Source organism: Tamandua tetradactyla, chromosome 10 (assembly GCF_023851605.1).
Source record: "Tamandua tetradactyla isolate mTamTet1 chromosome 10, mTamTet1.pri, whole genome shotgun sequence".
NCBI classification, from domain to species: domain Eukaryota; kingdom Metazoa; phylum Chordata; class Mammalia; order Pilosa; family Myrmecophagidae; genus Tamandua; species Tamandua tetradactyla.
In genome coordinates this window covers 59,404,621-59,430,719 of record NC_135336.1, presented here as the reverse complement: position 1 = coordinate 59,430,719, position 26,099 = coordinate 59,404,621, and the positions used below count along the sequence as shown (strand labels likewise).

At 37.5% G+C, this 26,099-nt stretch overlaps 1 long non-coding RNA gene across 2 annotated transcripts in view; it reads right to left on the bottom strand.

Annotated features, from left to right (window-relative positions):
* The window catches only part of LOC143647947 (uncharacterized), a 66,876-nt gene extending 43,785 nt beyond the window's left edge, over window positions 1–23,091 (bottom strand). For both annotated transcript variants that reach the window (XR_013158269.1, XR_013158268.1), the window contains exon 1: window positions 22,981–23,091. This is a non-coding gene — a long non-coding RNA (uncharacterized LOC143647947). The remainder of the gene's footprint in view (window positions 1–22,980) is intronic.
* Window positions 23,092–26,099: the final 3,008 nt, after the last annotated feature.

Genomic DNA, 26,099 nt, shown 5'->3' with positions numbered 1-26,099 from the left:
CCTCTGAGAAACTCTCCTGCACACTTAAGAGAATGAGAGTGAAAGAAGCAAATAATGTCTCCGTGTTATGGAAGGACGTTGAGCTTGAGGCTGAAATCAAGCTCTTGATCTCAAAAATCTCTTAGGATGCCTAGAAGTCCCTGCATCAGTCTTTGAGAATCCCTGCACTATACCATACTTAGTGTTTTAATTTACCATTTAAATATTTCTTCAATTTTGAATATTTCATCCTTGCCTTAATTTGTATGTTTTTGGATCATTTTATTTGCATCACCTTTTTTTTTTGAGATCTTCCCACTTTATGTTGATCTTTTTTGTCTTTTGCTTTTCTTAATCGTTTATTCAAAATTCATCGTCGGGTTTTCAATCAAAATGTAGATGGTAACATAACTTTGTTCTTCATTTTTCTCCAGCAAAATAATAGTAACTGGTAATGGCTGTTCTTATAAACCATAAGCTCATAAACATTCAGAACAAGTCCCCCTGACTTCCCACAGGCCACAGGTGATTTATGTATGCCCTCCAGATCCTTCTAGAAAAAGAGATCTCTGTCCTGATACTCTGTTTATCTTCTCGCTGAGCATTCTTGATACATAATCTCCCTAAAAGAATACAAACTTATTCTTTCTTTCTCCTTCATTCTTTTCTCAGTTAAAGATACAAGTCAAGAGGGAAAGACAGAGTGATTATAAGTTGCCCGTTCATGCAAAGCAGCCCAGATATGCATACCTCCACTGACTTTTATTGTGCTACCCAACTTTCTCTTTATTACTCTAACTTTTACCCATGTGCATCTTCAAACACTTGTTTCCAGACTACCCAGCATTCTACAACATGCTATTTTGTTACTTATGTACATTCTCTTTTGCTTCAAAAATGATTAGTTTCTAAATGATTCCTACATTTATACTTCCAAGCCATAATCTGGATATATTTCCCATTTTAACATACAAAATTTGGATGTATTCATAATAAGATACTTCAGGAATCATGCTGCCTCAACCGAAATTGTGTTTTGTTGTGTAGATAGTAGCTATATTTCCTTTTATCGACTAAAACTACCTATGTTAAAAAAAAAACTAATTGGATTTTTTCCATAATAAAGTGGAGTTTTTCTTTTAAAAAATCCCTCACAGCATTTAGGTTTATAGAAATTATGTCCTGTCAAAATATTTTATAATGGCAGCATTAAATATTGCCCTTAGGAAAACTACAGCTAAAAGTTGACTGGGAAATAATATCTTGCTGCAGTGCAACATTAGAATAATTTTTTATTTCCTGGAGATAATATTTTATGGTCATATTTTTGAAAGAGAATCTATATTTGCCCACAAAGTAGAATATTTAAGTGGGAAAGGTAAGGATTCATGATGCATTACCAAATTATGAATTTGACTGCCACTTCCATACATTTCTGCTCATAAAAGCCCTCTTTCCACTTTGGACTAAATGAAGTGGTTAATAGTTTGGGCAGAGTACTTAGCTTCTGAAAATAGCCTGCAGATAAAGGATGACATTGGTGATAAATATAATATACAACTGACAATTAACATACAGTGCTAGTGCCTACAGTAGTACATGATAATTAGCAAGCCCCCCTGGTGGTTTTCTGTATCCTCCCCTCCATCTGTTGATTCACTTAGCATTCCAGGCACTAGAATATTGAACATTTGGAAAGTTTTTTGTGTGTGTTTTGTGTGTGTGTGTGTGCTATGAAACTTAGTTTATATGTAGATACACACATCCATATAAGTAATAGAAAACGATAATGAATATTATTGACTCAAATACTCAAGAACTCTTCTGTATCTAACACTGATCAGGTTATACGTGTGTGTGTATGTATTTTTTCAGGCCATTCAGGTATCTAGCAATTTAGCATCCCTTCAGATATTTGAAGACGATGAAGTCAACTCTGAGCATTGCGAGTGCAATATTTTTTAAAAGACTGCATGTAATAGCTGCAAATAGTACATGACAGGGATATTATCCCCTCATTTGAATAAAGAAAAATTGTCTCTTGGAATATAAGAGCAAATATTTAGTGATTTTTGCAGTGTGATGAAGTCAGGAAGCAAATATATTTTATACAATAGTTGTTAAAATCTATATGATGGAGTCAGACTTTATGGGTTCAAACCCAGGCTCTGCTACCATTGTGATCACGTCCAAGTTTCTTCACCTTTTTGTCTTAATTTTACTCTCTCGTTTCTTGATTTTTGCATTTTAAAATAAACATAATAATGGCCTTACAGGGTTGTTATGAGGATTAAATGAGCTAATGTTCATAAACACTTGTAACTGCCAAAGAGTAAATTATATGCTTGTTAAAAAAATAAAATAAATTAAAAAATAAAATAAATTAGGATGTACTATGCTAATCTTATCATTACTCATTTTAGCCTTAAAACTGTGAAAGATGCCCAAATATGTACCTATACTAATTTATCATAAAATCCTTATTGATCTTATACTATTCCTTTAAAATAATGTTATTATATAATAATAGTGTCATGATACAGTGAATTTAGTTGGTTTATATCCACAATTTTATCATTAAAAAAGAGTGCTTTCATTCTTTAACACTGACCATGCTGTTTTGTAGTGTTCTTAATGACTCATATTAAAATAACTAACTCTGCTTATTAATCAATGTACCAAAAATTGTCTTAAAAAGCTAAAGAAAATCTTCCCAGTGGCATGTGAATATTTTTAACTGAAGAAGAGACCATGACTAAAACCCTGGAGATACAGATTAGATAATTAGTCACAGTGTGCTCTTTGCTGATCCCAACACAAATTATCTGAATCCAAACCACTAATGATGGACAGTATAGCATGAGAGTAAATAGCGGCACTATAGCTCTCTATTTGCTGATCTAGTCTTTCTTTAAATTCAGATAGATAGATAGATAGATAGATAGATAGATAGATAGATAGATAGATAGATAGATAGATAAATTTCCCTGAAATGTGGACTGAACTTATATAATTTTAAGATGAAAGAGTTTATCACGTAGCTATAATTGGCAGTAAAATAGTAATGCAACATAGACTAAAAATTGCTTAACTCTCCATTAATTTTGAAATAGGTTCCAAAATATAAGGCAAGAAATGAAAAAAAAGCTATCTTTTGCTTCTTGTTTTAAAAATATTAATACCGCTAATTTCTTTAGTAGTCGAAAGTCTTTTTAAAAAAACCTTGCCAAGATTCTGAAGTTTCAAATTAGCACTTCAATCAATTTTTGTTATATCTGCCTAAAGTTTAATACATATAAGTAAAACACAGAAATTTTATAACTGCACTCCAAACTTGGATATTTTGTTTACACATTTTAAGTCAAATAATCGGTTGATACTGCAGCCACTTAGATATCTGCAATCAGGCCCAGTTTAAATGTCTCAGAAAGTAGGAATTCTGAGCAAATTAAGCTTGGCAATATTTTATTAAGAATACTCCTCTATCGGTTAGCTTTTGCTTTGTTGTAAACCACCCCAAAATTTAGTCACTTAAAACAACAAGCATTTATCATTGCTTGTGAGTCTACAGGTGGGCTTGCCTGTTTCTGCCATTCTGGGCCAAGCTTAGATGATTTTGGGTGAGTTCACACATGAATTGTGGGTCAGCTGGTGGGATGGCTGGGGCCCTACCTTCTGGGACAAGACTCACCCACATGTCTGGATGTTGGCCAGCTGGCATCTGGGGCAACAAGAATAACTGGACCATACTCTCATCATCCAGTGGGTTAGCCTAAGCTGGTCCACATGGCCATCAGAAGTGAGGTTGCCAACACAAGTGGGCCTTTTGATGCCTGGGCTCAGATCCGGACAATCGTGTCTGCCATGTTCTATTGACCAAAGCAAGTTACAAGGCAAGCTCAAATTCAAGGAATGGGGAAATAAACTTCTCCTCTGGATGGGAAGAACTACAAAGAATTGCAGCCAATTTTGCCATCTACACAGCACAACTACTTCAGGCAATTTAGGAATTCACATTTTTTAACCGAGGTGATTCCTAATTTAAGTAAGATGTACATAGGAATGCTATAATTGATAAACAGTCTTTCCTTTGTTTGCATCTGAAACCCTATCTCTATTAAATTCACTAGGAAATTTAAGCATGAAGAAAGCACCCAAGACACTTGACTTCAGAAAGCCCTGAAATATTTTAGCTGCAGTGCAACTGAACTTTTTGATCGTTGATTCTCAAGAACAGATTTCCAGCCTAAAGTCTTTCGATTCCACAGTAGCAATTCCTACCCTTTCTTTTCTTTAAACTAGCTCAGTGGGAGTAGCTATTGCAAAAGTGAACAAAGGAGTTTTCATTTAATGATGTTGACTCTATAGAGCCCCAGCTGAGATGGCCTTCCAAATTCCAGCATTTAGTGTATTATAAAGTTAGTGTTTCAGCTACAAGCATATAATTCTTAACTGAAAGCATATATAGTAACAATCTAGTGACCCCTAGTCACTCCTTTTATGGACATGCATGATCAATGCTTACTATTTGTTTTCTTGTTCTTGGAACCAGAATCTGGCCTGCAGTTTGCCATGGAGGTCATCTGATTCATGTACTTCTTTGTGAAAGAGTCTTTCAACTTGGATTTTTATAGAGGCAGCAGAAAGAGTTAGATGAGAAGAATTTTTACTCTATCTAGTTAATGTGAGCATGCACATTACACACGCACACACATAAGTAACCATCTGTCTTCACTACTTAACTGATGGCATCCTTGACTACTGTATTAGTGAGAGTTCTCCAGAGAAACAGAACCAACAGGAGTTACCTGTAAATATAAGATTTATGAAATGTCTCACGCAACCATGGAGATGCCAGTATCAAAAATCCTTACGGCAAGCTACACACAAGGCTGGCAACTCCAATCGATAAAGTTTCTCAACAAAATCTACAGGTGAGACTGGCTGGCCAGAGAAGAAATGAAAATTCTCCCTTCTCAGTTAAAAGTCTACAACTGATGGGATTAAACCCAACTGATAAGATTCTTTTGTTGCGGAAGACAAATCCTTAGTTGATCAAAGATGTAATCAGCTATATATGCAATCAATTGACTGATGATTTAATAAACCAGCCTTCTGGTTTATTAACCAGCTACAAAATATCCTTGCAGTAACAGGCCCGTGCTTGCCTGACCAGACAACTGGGCAACATCACTTGGCCAAGCCCACCCCTCAGCCTCACCATCCTTGCCCCCAGCCCTGCTCCTCCTCCTACATCCTCTTTTTCAGCTATGGCACCAGGTTCTGTTTTGTTCCTTAAACAAGAAGCCTGAAAAATTTCTTGATATCTCTTTTGTTCCCCATATATAATGAGTTGTCAAGCCTTTTTTATTCTGCTTACTTGTCATTTCTGCAGTGTGACCTCTTTAGTTACCATCTTATGTCAAGTCTGACTAATCTTACCTAGGTTTACTGAAAATCTGTTGTGCTGGTTTGAAAGGATGTGTGTCCCCTAGAAAAGCCATGTTTTAATCTAAATCCCATTTTGTAAAGGCAGAATAATCCCTGTTCAACACTGTATGTTTGAAACTGTAATCAGATCATCTCCTTGGAGATGTGATTTAATCATAAGTGGTTGTGAAGATGGATTAGGTGATGACATGCCTTCACCCATTTGGGTGGGTCTTGATAAGTTTCTGGAGTCCTGCAAAAGAGGAAACATTTTGGAGAATGAAGGGGATTCGGAGAAAGCAGAGAATACTGCAGCACCATGAAGCAGAGAGTCCACGAGCCAGCGACCTTTGGAGATGAAGAAGGAAAACGCCTCCCAGGAGCTTCATGAAACAGGAAGCCAGGAGAGAAAGCTAGTAGCTGACGCCATGTTCACCATGTGCCCTTCCAGCTGAGAAAGAAGCCCTGATTGTGTTCACCATGTGCCTTTTCAGCTGAGAGAGAAACCCTGAACTTCATTGACTTTCTTAAACTGAGGTATCTTTCCCTGGATAGATGCCTTTGATTGGACATTTCTATAGACTTGTTTTAATTGGGACATTTTCTCGACCTTAGAACTGTAAACCAACAACTTATTAAATTCCCCTTGTTAAAAGCCATTCTGTTTCTGGTATATTGCATTCCAGCAGCTAGAAAACTAAAACATCTGTCCTGACACATATCCATGAAATCAGTTTCATTTCCTCTAATCCATTGCCTATAATGCTACAGAAAGCAACCATCCATATATGGAAGTATGTTTCTTTATACTTCATTATATTTCATTTACTTCCTATAATAACACAGTGATTCTGAATGGCCTTGAAGATGTAAAACAGTTTAAAATTCCAACTCTTTCTGTATTTACAGAGGCCTAGAACAAACAATAGATGCTCTTAATCCCCACATTCCAAAATGAGGATGACTCACTGTCTAGGGTTGCGATGAGAGTAGCAAAACCAGATTTGCAAACCTAACCTATTACGCACTTCCTGGCTGAGGTTGGAGAGATTTTCTTTTCTCCCGGAATGCTTTGGTATCCTCCCTCCCTCCACACCCAGAGACACACACATACAGAGACACTGGCATGCCTTGTGAATGGGAAAGGTGATGCTCTCCTCTTATCTCTTGCCCTAAACTGACAGGTATTGTCTTTAAAAGAAACACTTGAGTCCCATGAAATTTCTGAAGTACAGAAACTGGTACCATACCTACACCTTAAAAATTCTTGGGGAGAGGTTAGATGTCATAGTAAAGAGGTTACAATGGGAACAAAGCTCAACGAAGGCAAAGCAAAGGGATGTGTTGCTTTCTGTATACCATGTGCATCCTGAAGCCCTTTTACATCACCTCCTAGATGATGGCTTGGAAAGGTGATAAAATCCTAAAGGGCAGTAGACCTCTCAATGCCCAAGGGCCTGAGAGGGCAACGGGCTGCAGGAAGACAGAACTGCCCACTTCAAAGACATTGCAATTGGAGGGTCCCAGTCATGTCCTTGAGGAACTCAGGAAAGCATCCAGCAGGGATGTCAGTGGCACATGCCATTCAGAACACCGCATCACTAGAGCACACCTATGTCTGCCAATCATTTCCTTTTGTTTGTTGTATCTCCCTAATTCCAGTCATGGAGTCTGAAGGAGGCCAGAGACAGCCCAGGGATGAAAGGGGATAAGGAAGAGAGGTAGTATAAAAAAGGGTGGAGGTGTCAAACAATAAGGTGACCCTTTCTTTGCATAAATTTGCTTTATTATTTACAAAGAAACTGGAATTAATATTGTGACTAGTGAGAAGGCAGGTTTGGGGATCATGAAAAGATGCTACAACTTTTCTTTATGCTAATGTTCTTTCCCAGCAATTAACTAGAAAAGTTTGTAAAGGATGAATTATACACAATATCCTGAGATTAGATAATTTTCAACTAAAATATATAACACATTTGAAACTTTTGGATTTCCCTTGAACTATAGAACTAATTTCTTCTTAGTCACAGTTACTCTGTATGTTTGAACAGATAATATAAAATGTCCTAGTGCCACTCTATGAAAGGAAAAATAAAACATCAAAACCTTTCAAAAGTTTCTTCAATGGGAATAAATGTTTATAAAACACAATCCACATTCTGGTTAAAGGATCTTAAGAACCTGGGGAAATAATCTCTGGTAACTCCTCTGGCAACATTTTAATTATAACACAGTCCTTCTTTCCCAAGCAGTGAATCAAATCTATTACAATATGAGCAATGATCTATTTACTATAATGCATTAAGAAATCCAAATATCTGGAACAGGTCATATCTCATTTGCTATTGCTGATTAAAACAAATAATTGAGTAAAATAGCTTTCTGTCTTTTTTTTTAAGTCACCACTGCACATGTGTCCAAGATTGTTTTGGAATAGAGCTAATAATTGAATAGATATGATTCTGTTCTATTAATCATGTGAAACTTAGTTTGAGGAATGCCCCTTTCAATGTTTTGTGAGTGTGTGTGTGTGTGGTGATATAGGTAGTCTCTACTTGTCCATACTTTGTATATTTTACTGAAGGAGGTCATTCCCACAATATCACCAGAGCATGAAAACGCATGCATTCTTGAGTTACAGAAAGGTAATATCTGTCAATTCACCATCTTGGATTATGTTGCAACCATTGGCATGAATTACCTCTTGTTCCTATTCTTTCTTTGTGAATTTTTTTTTAAGGCAAAAAGGATGCCATTAGGTGTTCCATAAGTGAGAGACAATGGGTATAACAACCCATCCTGGACTTATCTCTCCAGGCTCAATGCTACCCCATGTGTATCATCAGATGGTTAAATGGCAGATTATCTTTCCTTCACTTTCATTCATATCACTATCATCGATTTTTTTGTGTAAATATAAAGAAAATTATCGGGCTCCTTTTGGTATATCATTAGTTTCACTTTTCATGCAAAACAAATCTTGAGAAGATAGACTAACTATGCATTTAGAGCATTATTGTCCCTGATGGGCATTTTCCTTTTCTTTATCCAGTATATTTTTATATGTCTCAAGTGAGGAGCCTAGCTGTTCAAACAAGTTCAGAAGCACATTTTTTTCCTACCCATTATCTATCACTGTGAACAAAACCCTGCTGTTTCTCTCGGATGATAATCTATCATCTAGCATGAAAGAGGATGACTTCAAACCACAAGAGCAAAGAGCAGTCATGGACTTAGCCTACAAGAAGATTTATGCATTGAACACCTTACGAAAAATATATTCAATTCAACAGTCTTTGCTCAAGTTATATATATGTTCATTTCCCACTCCCCCTACCCTTTTTAGAAACTTAGATAGCTATTGCAAAGTAGTAATCAGACATTCAAAAAAAAAAACAATAATAATAAGAATGAATAAATGGATCTAAAATGTATATCTAGTCTCTCAAAATTAATTCCTAGTATATTGTTTTTTATGGGAAATAAATAATTTTCTGTACATAAATAGAAATGAGAAGGGATGTCCTCCTCAAGGACTCTCTCTCCTAAATGTCCTTATTCTTCCTACATTATGCTATCTATGTTCCCAGGATAGCAACATTAATTTGACATGGCTGAATTATGCTACCTACTGTTAGCTGTGCAGCACTTCAGTGCCTCGGGCTGGGTTTCCCGCTTTGGGGATAAGGGCCAGAAAAACATTTCTAACTCTACTGTAGTATGAGAAGCAATTAAGCTACAAGTTGCTTAGCTGTAAGCAGTTAACCTCACAAACCTAATAAATTATTTGATTATATGGAATGCTTAGAACTTTGACCCCTTTTGGTAACTATGCACGAAATTGCAGATGTTGTGCTATTCTGTCACTTAATTATTTTCACATTGCCCCTCTTAGTCCATGCTTTGGGATATATAAATTTCAAACAGGATAGATGCATATGTTCTTCCATTGCCAAATTATTTGATTATATTGTCTTTGCAGCTACTATTATCACTGTTCCAGGTAAAGATTACACCACTGTATTTCTGTATATGAGAGAAAACAGCACTTTTAATTTTTATCCCCTCTGTTCAATTAAAAAACAAACAGGTATAAAATCCTTCATGGACACTAATGAATCCAAAATAGTCTGTAATTAATTTTGAATTCACTACTAGTTTCAGAAATTAGCTAGCACTGCAAATTGCACTGACCATGATCAGGCTGCTTAATAAGGCCTATTGTGTGAAATGTGCAAGTCAGCAGAAACACAAATGAAAATCTTTCAGCTTTCAACACTCTACTAGCATGGAAATGAAACAAAGCAAGATTAAATCTGAATTAAAAAAAACTTTAAGCAACTATGTCTCACATCAGTTCAATTAATAAATCACTTCAAAGTACAGTACTTTTTTTGTACATTCATTTTTGTGAGGTCGACTCATTAGAGATTCTGCCTTTTTTCTTGATCCCTATGACAATATGCAAGCAATCTTAATAAATCATCTAAAGTAGTCATAACACATTTGTATTTAAATAATCTTTATTGTGAAAATTAATTTGAAAATAGGAAAATTTAACAAAGTTAGTTTGTACTTTGAGATTAACACAAAGAAGGAGGAAATGACATGTTAATATTTCATATCTGAACAATTCCTTAATCCCATTTTTGTCTAAGGATTCCTGAGATATCTCTGCTTCTTAAAGAATAGCTCTGATAACTCTGATAACTAAATCACAAATTTATTTTCATTCTAACTCTCCCTGTGCTATTATTTTAGATAGTGAATGATAATATAGACTTGCAGTGATGATAGTATTACAATAGGACTAAAGCAATGCAATTTTGAGCTATGAGTTTGAAAGCATACAAATGGGACAAATAGCCTGTTAGATCACCGTGTCTCCTCAAGCATCATACTCTCAGGGTTTGAATTCCAAGCTCATCCTTTGTCAACTAGGGAAGTTGTTAACTCTTTTTAATATTTGCATTTGCTGGCCAGATAATAGGGATAACTACCTATCTCGTAGAGAAAAAAAAAATGTAGGAATAATCTAAATGGTTGAGTCACAAGAATCTAAAAAATATAATTTTCTTCTTGCATAACTGTTCTATTGATGCCCAGTTTCCCAACTGAATTCTTGTCCTTGCCTTCTCTAGGCTTCTAGGCATGGCTAATCCTTTTGTTTTCCATCACATGCTCATCACTGGCTGTTTCTGGTCTGCTCACTTTTGAGAGTGCAAATTCCCCTTGCTGAAGTTCTCTTTCTGGAGTATCTTTTCATTGAAAAATGTATCCCATGCTTCCTTTTATTCTTTGAAAAATCTTATTCCAATTTCTTAATGACTACCTCAACAAAGGAAAAGCAGATGCTCCCCCAAACACCAGATGCTATACAATGCCTGATACCACACACACCGCTAATCTTATATAAACTGAAGAGTCGTTTTTTCCTCTCCTTTAATTTTTTTCTATTGTACGTTGTTCTGCCTATGAATGTTATACATACAGTCAATTATCTAAACTAATGAAGGTGAGCTGTGGGAGAGATAATTAAGAACAGTAGATAATCTACCCTGCTATTAGTGCAGGTGTCAGCAAAGAGTCTGGCCTAAGACATCATTGCAGGGGGGGTTGTGGTGGGGAGAGGGGAGGTTCGTAGTTCCAAGATAGTTAGAGTTGCAGGAAGAAACCACTGAGAAGGACGTAGGAATTAAGCCCTTGGGGGAGAGAACGTTTAGACAGATGATCGCTCATTAATATGAATGCTATGGATAATCTGGAATTTAATGTTATCGAAATGCCTGCTTGGAATGTGATACTAATTAGCCTAAAGTCATATGTTTGATTGATATCTGATGAAGTTTTCCTTATCCCAATGGTTATATTTGAAGGTAACAGACCCAACCATTCAAGCCCCAAATCAGTCTCACAAATGTGACCTAGTGATCTAGTAAAGAAACTGGCATAATGTATCATCAGCACTGGAAAATCATTCAGCACATGTATTCTGTTGATCATTGGTCATCATTAATTTGGCATATAAAAGTCAGCAAGCATTTCTTAAAATTATGATCAATTAGTATTTAATCAATTTGTTTTACAGCACTCTTTCAATCAAATGGCCTTACATGTGTTTGAATATGTGAACATATACTTATTAATTCAGTAACTATTCAATAAAGGCCGATTATATGGTTTCTTGCCCTATTAAAGCTTATATAGAAGAAAGATTGCACTTATGCAAGATAGCAGTGGACTCTTTCTCTGTTAGAAAGGCATATTTGGCATTTTAATACTCCACATACGGAATAGAATTCAAATCACCAATCAATGAAAATAAGAAACAAATGCTAAAATCTGTATATGGGGAAAGGCAAGAGTAGCTCAGAAGTGCTTTAGTGGCTAAAAAATCACAGACAATAATGGAAATTCCTTGGTAATCCAAGAGAGTCTATCACTTTTACCAGCAATGGCTTCTAAGGAGGAAAAAGGAACAGATGCAATCCTTTCAATTTATAACCTTCTATCCCACAGCTTTGCACAATGCTCTCTCCTTTGGGCAGCAGACTCAAGGGTCTCAACTAGTGTGTTTTTCAATTACTGATACTATCTGCCCTGATAGATAGGAAGTGATAAAACAAGTAAGAAATCATTTTTCATAATTCTTCAGAGTCCAATCTAGCCTCAAACCTGTTTCACTTGCAGTCCATTCATGGTGTGGAAGCTGAGCTTTAGTGGATTCTACAGCCTCAGACTGGAATCACTTCTCATATTTTTCAGTAGATTAGCCTCTAGAGTATTTCTTTTTTATCTCAAAGTCTCGACAAACAGAGTATAGCTATAAGCATGCTGACTGAGAAAACATAAATATCAAACAAAATAATATTAAAACCCTGCTTTCCAATATTTCAAACATTATTGGTTTCTTTTAACAAGCAATCCACTACATTTCCCAACTGGCTGGAGAAGAAGTCTGAAATGTTTAAAATAGAAATTCAGTACATAAAATCTGAATTGATTTGTATAACCAAGAAATACGAAAATTGTGACTTTTTTTGTATAAAAGAGAGTTGAAGTCCAAGGAAATTAAATTGCACGTTGCCATAACATAATTTTCTCTTTCATAATTAAGAGGGTCAATATTATACTCAATTATTAAAATTAGACAAACTGCATATTTTAATTGGCTGTACTTTTGAAGTTAATAGGTATAAACTTCATTTTTATTAAGTATTTCCTTGTTAATGACTCTAAGATCTATTGTTTCAAGGATTTTCCTGAGGCACACGAAGCTAAGGTTGAAAGCAGTTAAGGGTGCTTGAATTTCTTTACAGGCCTATTATAAGCCAATATTCAATCAAAACGATTATTGCTAGTCATTAAAAAATCCACTAAGTATCAAGGGTAATAACTCTTCCATGTTATTACTGGGAATTCCTACAAAGCAAAAGGCTTTTGTGTGTTGCTGTTTGCAAAGACTGCTTAATTTATTTGACGTCCTTGGAAAAAAAAAATCTGCTATTCAACCAGGAAAAAAAAGTTGTCCCCATTATCTCTGAACAAGAAGTGTCATGAAGCTTCGGGCTAGAATTAACATGAGATAGGCTATTACGGTTGTAAGAGCATTTAGCAGCTTTCCCTACTGACTTCAGAGTGATAATATATACAGCTACGCTTAATCTGTCTCCTTCTCTGCTGCTCTTTCTTTGCCTCTCTCTTTCTCTACTTTATACATGGTTTATTTCAAATCTTGATAAAAAAAGCAAACAGCATTTTTCTACTAAGGTGACAACATTAATTAGAGTTTTACCTTTGGCAAAATCATATATAGTGTCACTTTATATAGAACCATTTTTAAAAAAAACCAAATACAACATAAATAATTTCAACTCATTTTCTAGAAACTAAGCTATACCTAGCATCATTTCTCTAGAAGAGTTGTTTTGACATATTATGCACTTGCACAAAAGGAAATGCATATATAGTCCCTCTGAAGTTTAATAAGTAATTAAAAAAATAATTTGTGGGTGCAAAAAATGCAGTAGTGTTAATAAAAGGTGAAAAATGTATCTTGACAATTCAGAATATACCTTACTATTGTAAATAATAATATATACCTGGTACTGAATATATTACAAAGAACATTTACGCCAAGGCAGTCCCTTCCTTGAAATTTACAAGACAGAATGTTCCAGAAGTGGCTTGAACATTCTTACTTTCCAAATTTCTCAAGGTGTTTCTAGTCTAATTTCCCTTACATAGATATTAATTCCCTTGAAATTTAAAATGCAAAGCAAAAGAAAAAACAACACATGCTCGGCATTCAGCATTTTATAAAGCTTAAACATCACGAGAGTCAAAAAATAACAGAGTATACCAAGTTAACATGATAGGTTGATTTTCTGGAGAAATTCCTCTGAGTCAGGACTTTTCAACCTTAGAGCTGTTGACATTTAGGGTTGGATAACTCTGCTGTGAGTAACTAACTGCTCTGTGTGTTGTAGGATGTTGAACATCATCCCTGACATCTACCCACTAGATTCTATTAGTGTCTTCTCCCCATCCTGCAAACAACACATGTAAACTCCATGAGATGTGACAAATAATAATGTCTCCAGACATTGCCAAATGATCCGTGTATGTGTGTGTGTGTGTGTGCAAAATCCACCCTCGTTGAGAACCACTGTTCTAAGAGAAAGACCTAATTTTAATTTGATAATGCCATAATTATATTATTAACCCTGAGAAAGGCAATAAAACCAAACACTCAGTTGTAAAACTCAGTTTCATTTAAAAAAATAATATACTTACTAACTATGGCAAGACAGAGCTGGAAGCGTCACATGAATTTTCTGTACACATTCTAGGAAATTGAAATATTATTACAAATGCACAATAAACTTATGGTCCACCTGTCAAAAAATTCATCTGATTTTGTTAAATTTCTAGCTTATACATTGCATGTTGAGAGAGATTAAAGTAAAAGTTTCTCTTTCCATGTTTCTGAAAGAATAAGATATAAATGGTTGTCAGTTACATTTTGTATGGCATATCTATTTTTGTATACCATTCCTTCAATGTTCAAAATAGGAAAACATTAGCATTACTTCACAATCTTGCTGGTATAGTTAAGTTTAAATTATTCTGAGTCTTGAACTTTTCATCAGTTTGTGTTTTATTCATGTTTATACAGAGTAAAAAAAAATAAGGGAGGAATAAAATCATTTACTCAAATTACATAGGATCACAATAACAGGCAAAACTCATATATGGTGTAAGAAGTCTGCATAGCCATTCCTTTGAAGAAGGAGGAAAAGAAGTGATGCTGAGGGTTCATAACAGTGGCTCTGATGTTAAGGCTATATTTCTTGACCAAAGTGGATAGACTCTCTGATTCATCCATGCTATATGTTTAGGATTTGTGTACTTTTCTTTATGCATTATTAAAAAACATTTAAAAACTTGTTTTCATTACATAGAATTTGAGTTACATATTTACTGTTTTTATGGATTCAATGATGAACAAGACAGACAGCCTCAACCCTCAAGGCAGATCAAAGCCTAAAGAATGGTTCAGACAGGTCAGTGATAAGTGACAAATGACATATATGAACAGAGTTACTGGAGAACACAAAGAAGAAAGTAATTAACTGTGCCTGGGAAAAATTAGGAAAGGTACTTGGATAAGGTTACATTTGAATTGGGTCAGGAAACATGGCAAGGGTCTATATTGCTATATTAATATATAGCTATATTAATATATAGCAATATTAATCATCATAAGGCAAGTTGTTTTTTGAAAAAATTATAAGTACAGGCTACCAGATTGTATATAGAGTCCAGTTTACAAGCAGTCTCTGTATTTCTTGATTAAGACAAAAAGAATGAACCAGCTGCAACTAAGTAAGAATTCTTTCTTTGTTACTCAGATCTTTATCCAAAACAGTCATGGCAGGCATGAATACTTATTAAATGTTCTGTTTTGGGGTACCTTGTCAAGGAAATAAGCACATGCATCTATCTATCTATCTATCTATCTATCTATCTATCTATCTATCTATCTATCTATCCATCTATCTTACCATTTGACAATTAAAGGCAAAGGGAAAAAAGACAACAGAAGAAAGAAAACAGTGAAATGTCACATAAATGCTGATGAAGTATATTATGCAAATTGATACTATGCAAATACTTAAGCATGCTCTTAGGAGTAAAGAGATATGAAAGCATGAACAAATTTCCCAAAAAATGATTGCCAATTATCAGTGACTGCTCATGAATAAAAAAACTAACCCTTGAAGTAAAGAGTAATGGTTGACATTCTGAAAGATCCAAGCTTTAACCTTGAAAGAAGTGCAGGCTTCCTAGAAAGAGAATAGCAGCAGTTGGCATGTTAACCGGAATTTGGGGTCAAAAGAAAACTTCTCTCAGATATGGTATACTAGCAGAGGCCATGTTATAGTGTGGAAAGAGAAAGGATTAATTTTAATGAAAATTAACTTTAATTTAAAAATTAATCCTAGGAACTTCTATTTTTTTTGGTGGAATCACTCTTGAAAATAATTTCTTCTTGCAGAGCCACTACTGTACCATAGGCTGGAGAAAGTACTTAACCAAGAGTAAAATTTCAAATAAACTGCTATTTATTTTACCATCCATGATTTTATTCTGGGGATTTCTCATCCCTTCTAGCTTAGGTGGAGCACTCAAACTCCCAGAAGTGCCTCTGAATCCCAAACCCCTGCGATTCTGGTATTTTCTTCACATCCACCTATCACTTCATATGTTTCAGTCCCTGTATTTATTGCTTCTTTGACTATAATTAGCAATTCAAAGATTAATCCCATCCTATTCAGTAGCTCTGTGCTGATTTCACCACAATGGCATTTTCAACACCTGCCTGAATTCTTTCACTTTCTCATCTTTGTATTTTGCTCTCACAACCAGCCCTGTTCATGGTCACAAGTACCATTTTCAATAGCTTTTTATTATCAATATCTCAAGCACCAGTAATAATAAATCACGTAACAGCAATTGGCACTAATCCAAAGTTACGGCTTGCATTTTAAACTGTACACTTGAGGCAGCTTGCTAATACAATTATCTTCTTTTCCAGTTCCTTGAGTCACTTGTTCCAATTTTTTACAATACTCTTCAATCCCTAATCATATCTCACACTCTTAGAGAAAATGTACATAAGGTGAAAACTCCATAGCTTCTATACCATGCGCAGGTATCTATCTATAATGGCACACATCCTTCTTTCCTTTTCTTCTATCTCTGAGATCAAATTTCTCTTATTCTAAGAGAGCAATCCTTTGATGCAAGATCTGTTTTTTTTCTCTTTCCTTTTCTGTGACCTCATGCCACTAATTTACTTCTTTTTTTCATTATTGAAACTCCCTTTTACTTAACTAATAAAAATAAAGTATCCCTCAACCTAAAAACAGCCCCCCTCCCCTCTATTCCCAAAATAAACTTTACCTCAACATTATTACATACTCCAGTTTCTGTCTTATCTCCCTTTATGGATAGACTTCCTGAAATAATACTTTATATACTTACTTTCCTTATTTTACTTTTGTTCATATCCTGAATTTCTATTTATTCACTATTCAAGGTTAGTAGGGGAATTAAGTGACTTAATATCAGAAAACACCGAGCATAACGTCTGGCACTGCGTAAGCTCTCCATAAATATAATCTGTCATTATTCTTATTCTTTTTCATTCTTACCATTACTATTTCTACTACTGTTCTTCAACCCCTTATAATCCACTTCTGTCCATAACTCCATCTTCCAGAACCCTATGAAATCACCCATGTGAAAGTCATCAATGACTTAAGTGTCAAATCCAGTGGACTAGTTGAAGTCTTCATCCAGTTTGAATATTCATATTTGATGCTGCTAGAAGCTTCCACCTCTTGAAACACTTCCCTTATTTGACTTTTGTGATGTCTGTCTTTCTTAGATGTTCCTTCTGTTATTCTTTCATGGTCTTTGTCAACTCTTCCTTGTCAGTAAGCTCTTACATGCTGTCCCAGCTTGAATCTTTTGTGGACCCCAGAAAAGCCATGTCCTTTAATCCTCATTCAGTATTGCTGAGTGGGAGCTTTTTTAATTGTTGCCATGGAGATGTGACCCACACAATTGTGGTAACTTTTGATTAGGTGGTTTCCATGGAGTTGTGACTTCACCCATCCCAGGTGGGTCTTGATTAGTTTATTGGACTCTTTTTAAAAAGGAAGCATTTTGAAGAGAGTCCCTCTTTTAGAGCCACGAGAGAAACCATGAAAGACCATGCAGCCAGAGGCCTTTGGAGATCACCCCTGGGGAAACTTCATGAAACAAGAAGCCTGGCGAGAAAGCTAGCAGATGTTGCCACGTTTGCCATGTGCCTTTCCAGTTGAGAGAGAAACCCTGAACTTCATCAGCCTTCTGGAACCAAGGTCTCTTTTCCTGGATGCCTTAGATTGGGACATTTCTATATCCTTGCTTTAGTTTGGACACTTTTTGTGGTCTTAGAACTGTAAATGTGCAACTTAATAAACTCCCCCTTTTAAAAAGTTATTTCATTTCTGGTATATCACATTCCAGCAACTAGCTAAGTAGTACAGATGGTAAGTCTTACCAATGTCCTTTCTTAATTATATTTACTTCACTTGCATTTTCCTTAGTAGAATTAACTCAAACAATGCTAATGACTCTAGCTCCATGTCTTCCCTGAGCTCTGAATTATTTCCATTTGGGTACCGGATGGTTTCGCAAAGCTATCTTGTATATACATATATACATATAATATATATATATATATATATCAAACATTATGTGCCTACAATGGAACTCAATTGTATTCCCCCCAAAATAATCCTTGTCCTGCAAACTATTTCAATTCTATTTTTGGCCCTCTCTGGTCTCGAATTCTAATTTTGGCCCCATCATTTCTCACTTGAAATATTCACCTCATCTTCTAGCTACACACCTATTTATCCTCCACAAAATTATCTTCTCAAAAATCAAATGCTGGGAAAAACTTTTTAGTGGTTCCCAATGCTAAAAACTCATCTTCATTGCAAGCAAGACAGTTTAAAATCTGGTTCCAACTTTCTCGTCGAAGTTCCTTCACTACCCATGTTTCTGTCATACTGATCTTCACATAAATTCCTTAAATAGTTTAGGAACTCCTTACCACCCCTGTACCTTTTTATATATTGCACCCTCTGTCCAAAATACATTATTTTTCCATGCTAATGAACTCTTACTCATGTTTTAATTCTTAATATCTCCAATGTTAAGTTTTCTGAAAATCATCCTGGCAGAGTCAGTGACTTTCTCATAGATTTCCAATCATAGCTTTTTATTTTATTATTTATTTATTTATTTGTATGGGCAGGCATCAGGAATCGAACCCGGGTCTCTAGCATGGCAGAACTCTACCTGCTGAGCCACCGTGGCCCACCCCAATCATAGCTTTTTGTACATACCTTTTCTACAGTGCTTATCACTTTACAGTACAACTACTTATTTCTGTTTTTCTTTCCCACAAGACAATGAACATATTAAGCACCAAGACTGTGCCTCATTAACTTTTTTATCCCTAATTTTTATTAGAATTTCTGGAGCAAATTTGGTATTTTTTTTATGGGTTTTACAAATGGATGAATGCATTAGAGTGAAAGAAAAGTAAACATGGAAAATGATCCCATAAAATTCCTATTACAGTATTTTATTAAATCTAACATGCCATCAATTCTCAGAAGCATTATTTTGCATGCTATTGAGGAGAACATGCTGTCAATTAAGCTGTGACATAATACTGTCTAAAACTTACATTTTTGTGTGTTATGCTTATTGAAAGAGATAGTTCAGATTTATTAAGAGGTACCAAAGCTTTTTATATCATTTTATGCATATATAAAATACATAAGCAGATTATGTCACTTTGGGAAGGCTATGCTACTTTTCTCTCAATTTCAATTGGTTATGGAATTCTTAAAATATATTGTATGTTGTTGATGCATAGTTATTTCTTGTGACTATTTTTTTCAATATTTTCTTCTAGATTCTGACCCCCATTATGCACATTTTGACATTTGGCACTTTCTGTGCATACACTAACTAAAATTAATAAATAAAACATTACACTTGTTAAGAATGATTCCTAGGTGTCTATTTCAGGTAACATATAGCAAATCCATCAGCTCAGCTCAGCCATCACTCATCCATCTGTGTATGTGCATGCATGCACACATATGCAAATATACAGTAACATTTATAGGAGTTACTCTTTAGAACTATTTACAGGTCAAATATAACACGGAGGAATTACTTTGCTATTGGCAATTATGAATAGCTTCACAGTGATACATTGCCTTTTTCATCCATGCTCATAATCTTCATTTTTTCAGTGCCCTTGGCATTGACAGTATAATTTTGAAGTAAGTTAAAGAGCTCCAAAATTAATCGGCAATGTCTATTTGACTAAAGCTTATTTTTGTTAGTTTTCCTCCAGTGAATAACATGTTGCTGGAAATGAAAGTGCCACTATTCAATTAGCTGGGAGTTTCTGACAAATGGATATCAAACACTTCAAAGATAATGCTGTGTACTTGAATTGGTCACACCAGCTTCTTTGTGCTTTGAAATTCCCTTCACCTATTTTTGAGGTGTATGGCAACTTCTTTTGCTTTCCGTTGCACTGCTTGTTGTAGGATAGCCAATCCATTACAGACGTATCAGTAATAAATATGTGGACATATTATATTTTTGAATCCCACTTAAGCTTTTGGTTGTTTTTTGCAAGAAATCATGGAGTTGTGTTCATTCCTCTTCTGATGAATTTTTACTTCATTAGTATCAAATTCATGCCCTATTGCTCTGTTTCATGCATTTCTGATATAAAATAGCTTATTGTTTTAACACTGAATGACAGAGTGATCTTTTTGATGATATTTTTAGCAATGCACATAACTCAATTTAAATTACAGCAGGAATAGCTGTGACCAAGTTCCCACATGTTCAGGAAATAGCCAGTGGTGACTGTAAGTTGCCATCAGCTGTTAAAATGTGTACAAAAATTGTGCCTTATAACAACAAAATATTGCTGATTCCTAGGGAATTCAGCACAGTAACCATTTTAGAATTTATTTGTTTTTCTCAAGTCACAATTTCACTCATTTATTTAGTCTTAATAGAAGACTTTGCTTCTTACATTACTTAGAGAGTTGAAGTATTATTAGAATTAAGCTATTTAATGTCCAGCCCTTTCCACTTTTCCATAAAGTGCATCCAGCCCCTTTTCTTTTGCTTAAATCTCAAAGGAAATTCCTTTTCATTTCCAAGAATAAACTCTCCCTTTTGCTCTTTGCTGGATAAATTCTGGTATCTAGATAAGCACCCCATATGATTGTGATGTAGGTACTCTTCAGTTTGAAAAAATGTGGCACTACCGTCTTTAGTGTCTACTTCTCCATTGATTCCTTCCATGTTGCTATAAATATACCCATGAAGGCAATGTAAGATTCTTGGTCATTTTATGTACTTCTTTCCTTTAAGCTAACAAATACTAACAGAGAAATCTTTTTGTTTTATTCAAAAGAATCCAAACTTTCCAAACCATTCCAAATGGAGAAGAAGCTAGAGTTCCCAAATACCAGTATTAGCTGCCTTCATTACAAGGTACTCTACTGACCTTGGTCCTTTGAGGGTGAGAAGGGGAGAAAGGGAAGAAAATAGAAAGGGATTAAGGAGGAGCATTAGAGGTAGTTCTGGGCACTGATTCATGGCTGACAATGCATGGACTGAAGGGAGTCCTAGACAAAACCAAAAGATGTTTCTCACTTTTCTTCATAAAATGTGTTTGGTTGGCTCCACTAACTGAAAGAGTGTTTTTGGACCTACACACACACACCCCAGATGCTTTGAGGCATGATGGTGAGGTAATATTTCAAGTATCTTGAAAACAATCTCCTACTTTCAATTCTACTCTTAGAACCTTGAAGTACTCTTTATACTTGCTGATGCTACTTCCTTTCTCACCATCATTTGCTTTTTAGCTAAATATATTGTGACGTTCTGCCCCTATTTAATGAAACTTCATTTCTGAAGGTCACTAATATTAACAAAAATCAAAGGGCCTTTGCTCTGTGTCATATTTTTCATCTACTCTATGATTTTAACAATTTTAATAACCCATTCTTGAAATACTTTTTCCTTCTCACTTTACTAACACAAAATCAGAGGTCTTCAACTTATTTGTGGCTTTAACTTTATTTTTCTTGTAAGATGCTCAAACTTCACAAAAGGAAGATGCTGAGAGGGGTTAGTAAAAGAAAGTAGCATGTTGACAGCAAAATCTCCCCCAGAAAGTCATACAAAGGAAGGAATTTGTAAAAATACAAATTTCCAACACCACAGCTTAACTTTTATTTTCTGCCATGGAGGGTGAAGGGGCTAAGAAGAAAAGGTTGTTATCAGTCGGTGGAGCATAGGAAACATTCTTTCAAATATGAAGAGAAGAAAATGATGGTGTTATCATTCTCCTATACGCTGAGTGGTTACTAACATTTAGTAGTATACTTTTAGAAGTCACCACTTGGCATGATTTTCTTGGTTTACAATGATTTTTCCCATATCTTGGAATAGTCCATTAATAAGCAAAAGTGAGTACCCAGTGATTGTATCTTTACTGTAATCTTTCTATTATGAATGTACTTGAATGTCCAGGCAGAGATAGCTGATCCTAATTGGGCATATAGATATCCTTGAACTTTGAAATTTGGAATGGAGAGAGAGAGACAAAACTTTGCTGGGCATTTTACCTATGTCATGTTAATAAAGATCAATATCCTGGAATTAAAGAAGAGCCCCACAGCACTGTAAAGAAGGTCTTAGTAGTTGATGGAACTAACAAACTGACCTAACCTGTTGCGGCTAATTGAACGTCACCCACCCGGCCTGGGGGACGCCCTGCCTGGTGTTCAAGGCCCCGGCCTTTTGGCCTCTCAGAGTCAGCCTGCCTCCCCGCTATCGCTCCCTCAAAACGGGGACTGGGACCTCCATCCCAGCAGCCTCAGCTCTAGCCTGTCTCATAAAAAATCTAAAAACATTAAACTTAACACCTGACTTGAAGGCCACTGAACTCTTCCGACTCTCAACCCAGACCTGGTCGCAATACCATTTAGACAATCAACATCGAGGACCAGAATTTGGAACTTTTGACCCTGTCATTCAAAACGAACTAAACTCCTTCCTCCATCAAAATGGCAAGTGGTCTGAGGTACCGCATCTCCAGGCTTTTTTCTATCTCCGTTCCAGACCTTCCCTTTGTAAATCACGCTCTCCACTCCAACTGCGCCTGGCCGATACCACCACCGCGGCGCCAGGAAAACACTTCCCCCCCCCCCCCCCCACCAACCCAGGCCCTGCTGATGACCCCTTCCATACCAACCAACTCCCCAAAACCCTAACCCGCCCCCTCCTATCCCCCTGCTGGATGCCCCCATCGAACCCCCAGCTTCAACACCGCAGGCAGCCCCGCCCTCCCCTCTTACACATGCACCAAGTCTACTGCAGGCCAAAACCGACCTCACCACACGTTTCCCCTCCGCGAGGTGGCGGGAATGGAGGGACCAGTTCGGATCCATGTCCCCTTCTCAATGGCAGATATGTCCCAAACTGAGGAAGAATTAGGCTCCTTCTCTGAAAATTCTACCAAACATCACAAAGAATTCGTCCACCTCACTCAGGTTTACCTCCTTACATGGTCAGATCTTTATTACATCTTCACGTCCACCTTAACCCCAGATGAAGGGAGCGGCATTTGGCAACCCTCCTGAGAATATGCAAACCGCTTCCGTGGTGAAAACAGAAACCTTCACCCAGTTGCAGATCAGGCCTCCCCACCAGTGAGCCGACTGAACCTAGCAGCCCTGGGACCCCGGAATTCGGAACAGGGACCACATGATAAGCCTGTTTACTCGAAGGGATGCTCACAAGACACCCACACCCAGGTAAACTACGAAAAAATCCGGGAAATTACCCAAAAGCCTGAAGAAAACCCCTCCCCCTTTATAGCCAGACTAACCGAGGCTGTAACCAAATACAACAATCTGGACCTCAGCACACCAGACGGCGCCTCTTCTTACATGTACAGTTTATCAGCCAATCTGCCCCTGACGTCTGAAGAAAGCTGCAGAAGCTTGAACAAGGCCCACAGACTCCACAGCAGGAGCTCCTCCATGTAGCCTTCTGGGTGTTTAACAACAGGGACGAGGAGGCAAGGGGGGAAAGAGAGAAAACTCTCAAGGCCAAATACCAGCTCTTAGCCATGGCCTTCCAGGGTCCTCGACATGGCCCCACACCCCGGCCTCCCATCTCCCCGGGATAAACAACCACAGACCCACCTGGGGCCTGCTTCTGCTGTGGCAACCAGGGGCACTGGGCAAAAGCCTGCCCAAACCCTAAACCTCCTTCCAAGCCATGCCCCAGTCGCGGACAATGGGGACATTGGAAAGTGGAGTGCCCTCAGGGGTGGACATACCGGCCTGCGCGGGGGGCTCCCACTTACAGAACCAAAAAACCACTTTCTACAGTTATTGGAATGAGGGAGCCCAGACTCCACTGCCCTTGCCACTGAGTGTGACAATCCCGGGGAGCCCAGGGTAGTAAGGACAGTGGCCGGCCATATCATTTCCTTCATGGTCGACACTGGGGCAACTCTCTCTCTCCTGAATACATGAAAGGGGCCCACAATAAAAGGAGCCCAGCCCATAGTAGGAGGATCAGGAACTATTAGCTATCCCCACAAAACCCCTTCCCTCCTCTGCTCCTTCGGGGACCTCACATTCACTCACTCACTCATTATCATCCCCACCTGTCCAGTGCCCCTTTTAGGAAGAGATATCCTCCATAAGCTTCAAGCTTCCCTCCACATCCCACCCCTATGTGAAATTGTCATCCTTTTACTCCAAACAGCAGAACTGGGACGTCAATCCCAGACTGACTCCATGCTCCCCAAGCTTCTAGGCCCCATGAACGCCCTCAACCCATCTGACCCCCACACCAAGCCCGCCATGTGGGACACAGACCATCCTCAAATTGCTCCTCATCATTCCCCCATCCTTATTAAGCTGCAGAACATCAATTTGCAACAAGAAATGCTCCCTCCAAACGTTACGGCCCTAACAAAGTTTCAGCCCCTTACAGCCATGGCCCTTAGACACCCCATCTCCTTCTGGCACACCAGGGCAAACACAAAATGCCAAGGAGCAGGTAAAGTCTTCCCAGTTTCCAGCATTAATTTGCTCCCCTGCCTAGCCTACACGTCTGGACTCTTCTGGGTATGCAGTTCAAACGCCTTCTTGTGTCTCCCCACCAACTGGATGGAAACATGCACACCAGCCTTTCTATCACCCCAAATAAGCCTAATTCCCTCCGACACCCCTATTCCCACAAACCTGGTCCAAAACACCCTCCCCCAAAAAACTCAAAAGAACCATCCAGTTAATCCCCCTACTAGCCACGCTTGGGGCCCTCTCTGGGGTAAATATGGGCACAGCAGGACTAGATGTGTCCTTACGCAGCTGTACCATCCTGTCACAACAACTGGCTTCAAGCCTCCAGGAAATTTCAAAACAGCTTATAGCTCTACAGGACCAAGTAGACTCCTCAGCTGCAGTAGTCTTGCAAAACAGGCGTGGGCTCCACCTCTTAACAGCTGCACACGGAGACATCTGTGCATTACTCCAAGAACAGTGCTGTTTTTCTACTAACCAATCCCACTTAGTCCGAGATGGACCCCAACGCCTTAAAGACGTAGCTACTAGAATCAGGGATCAAGCCTCACCTAGTTCCTTAGCCCTAGGTAATCTTCCCTCTTGACTCATACCCCTTATAGCTCCCCTCATATGTCTTATATTGGTTTTTATCTTTCCTTCCCTGCTTTGTTAATCTCCTACAAAAGTTTTTTTGCCGGACGAATCACCACTATCTCCCGAGCGTCAACTCAAGATCCTCTGATCCTCTGAAAGCAATATTCCTCCTCCAGGCTCGCCAGAGACCTCCCCCCATGTCGCCCCCCCGACCAGCAGGAAGCAGCCAGTCACCTTGCTCCCTTCTTACACTCCTCCAGAGTCTGGAATGGTGGCGCTAACAAACTGACCTAACCTGTCGCAGCTGACTGCACTTCACCCACCCTGGCGAACTGGAGAGCCTCACCTACTATTCCTAACAATCTCTGAAACATACCAAATGTTTAACCACAGAAGTGTAACCACAAGAATACATTGTTCTTGTTTTTCTTGTTTTTCTTGAGTTTAATAAACCCGCTCTGTAAATATGCCACTCTCCCTCCCCTTAGCGCAGCTCTTGGTTCAGTCAGCTTGACTGCTCCACGGGCCATCCCCCTCAAACTCTCTAATAAAGCTTACCTTGATCCGTTGAGGTCTCTCGGTTTCTTCTTTTTATGCATTCTCCTCTTCTACTCTCCTTCACTTTCCTTTCAGTAGTGGCCCAAAGTTCCTGTCTTCCAATAAGTATACTGTGCAATCTTTCAATTATGCAGGTAATTTAATACAAAATATTGCAAAAGCATAGAGCAAGAATCAACCTTAGCTCATCCCTTAGGTAAAAGATACTAAAACACTCTGTAAGGTCAGGATGTAATTGTGTCCTTTGTTGTCGTTCTTAGACCTGGAATGGGGGAA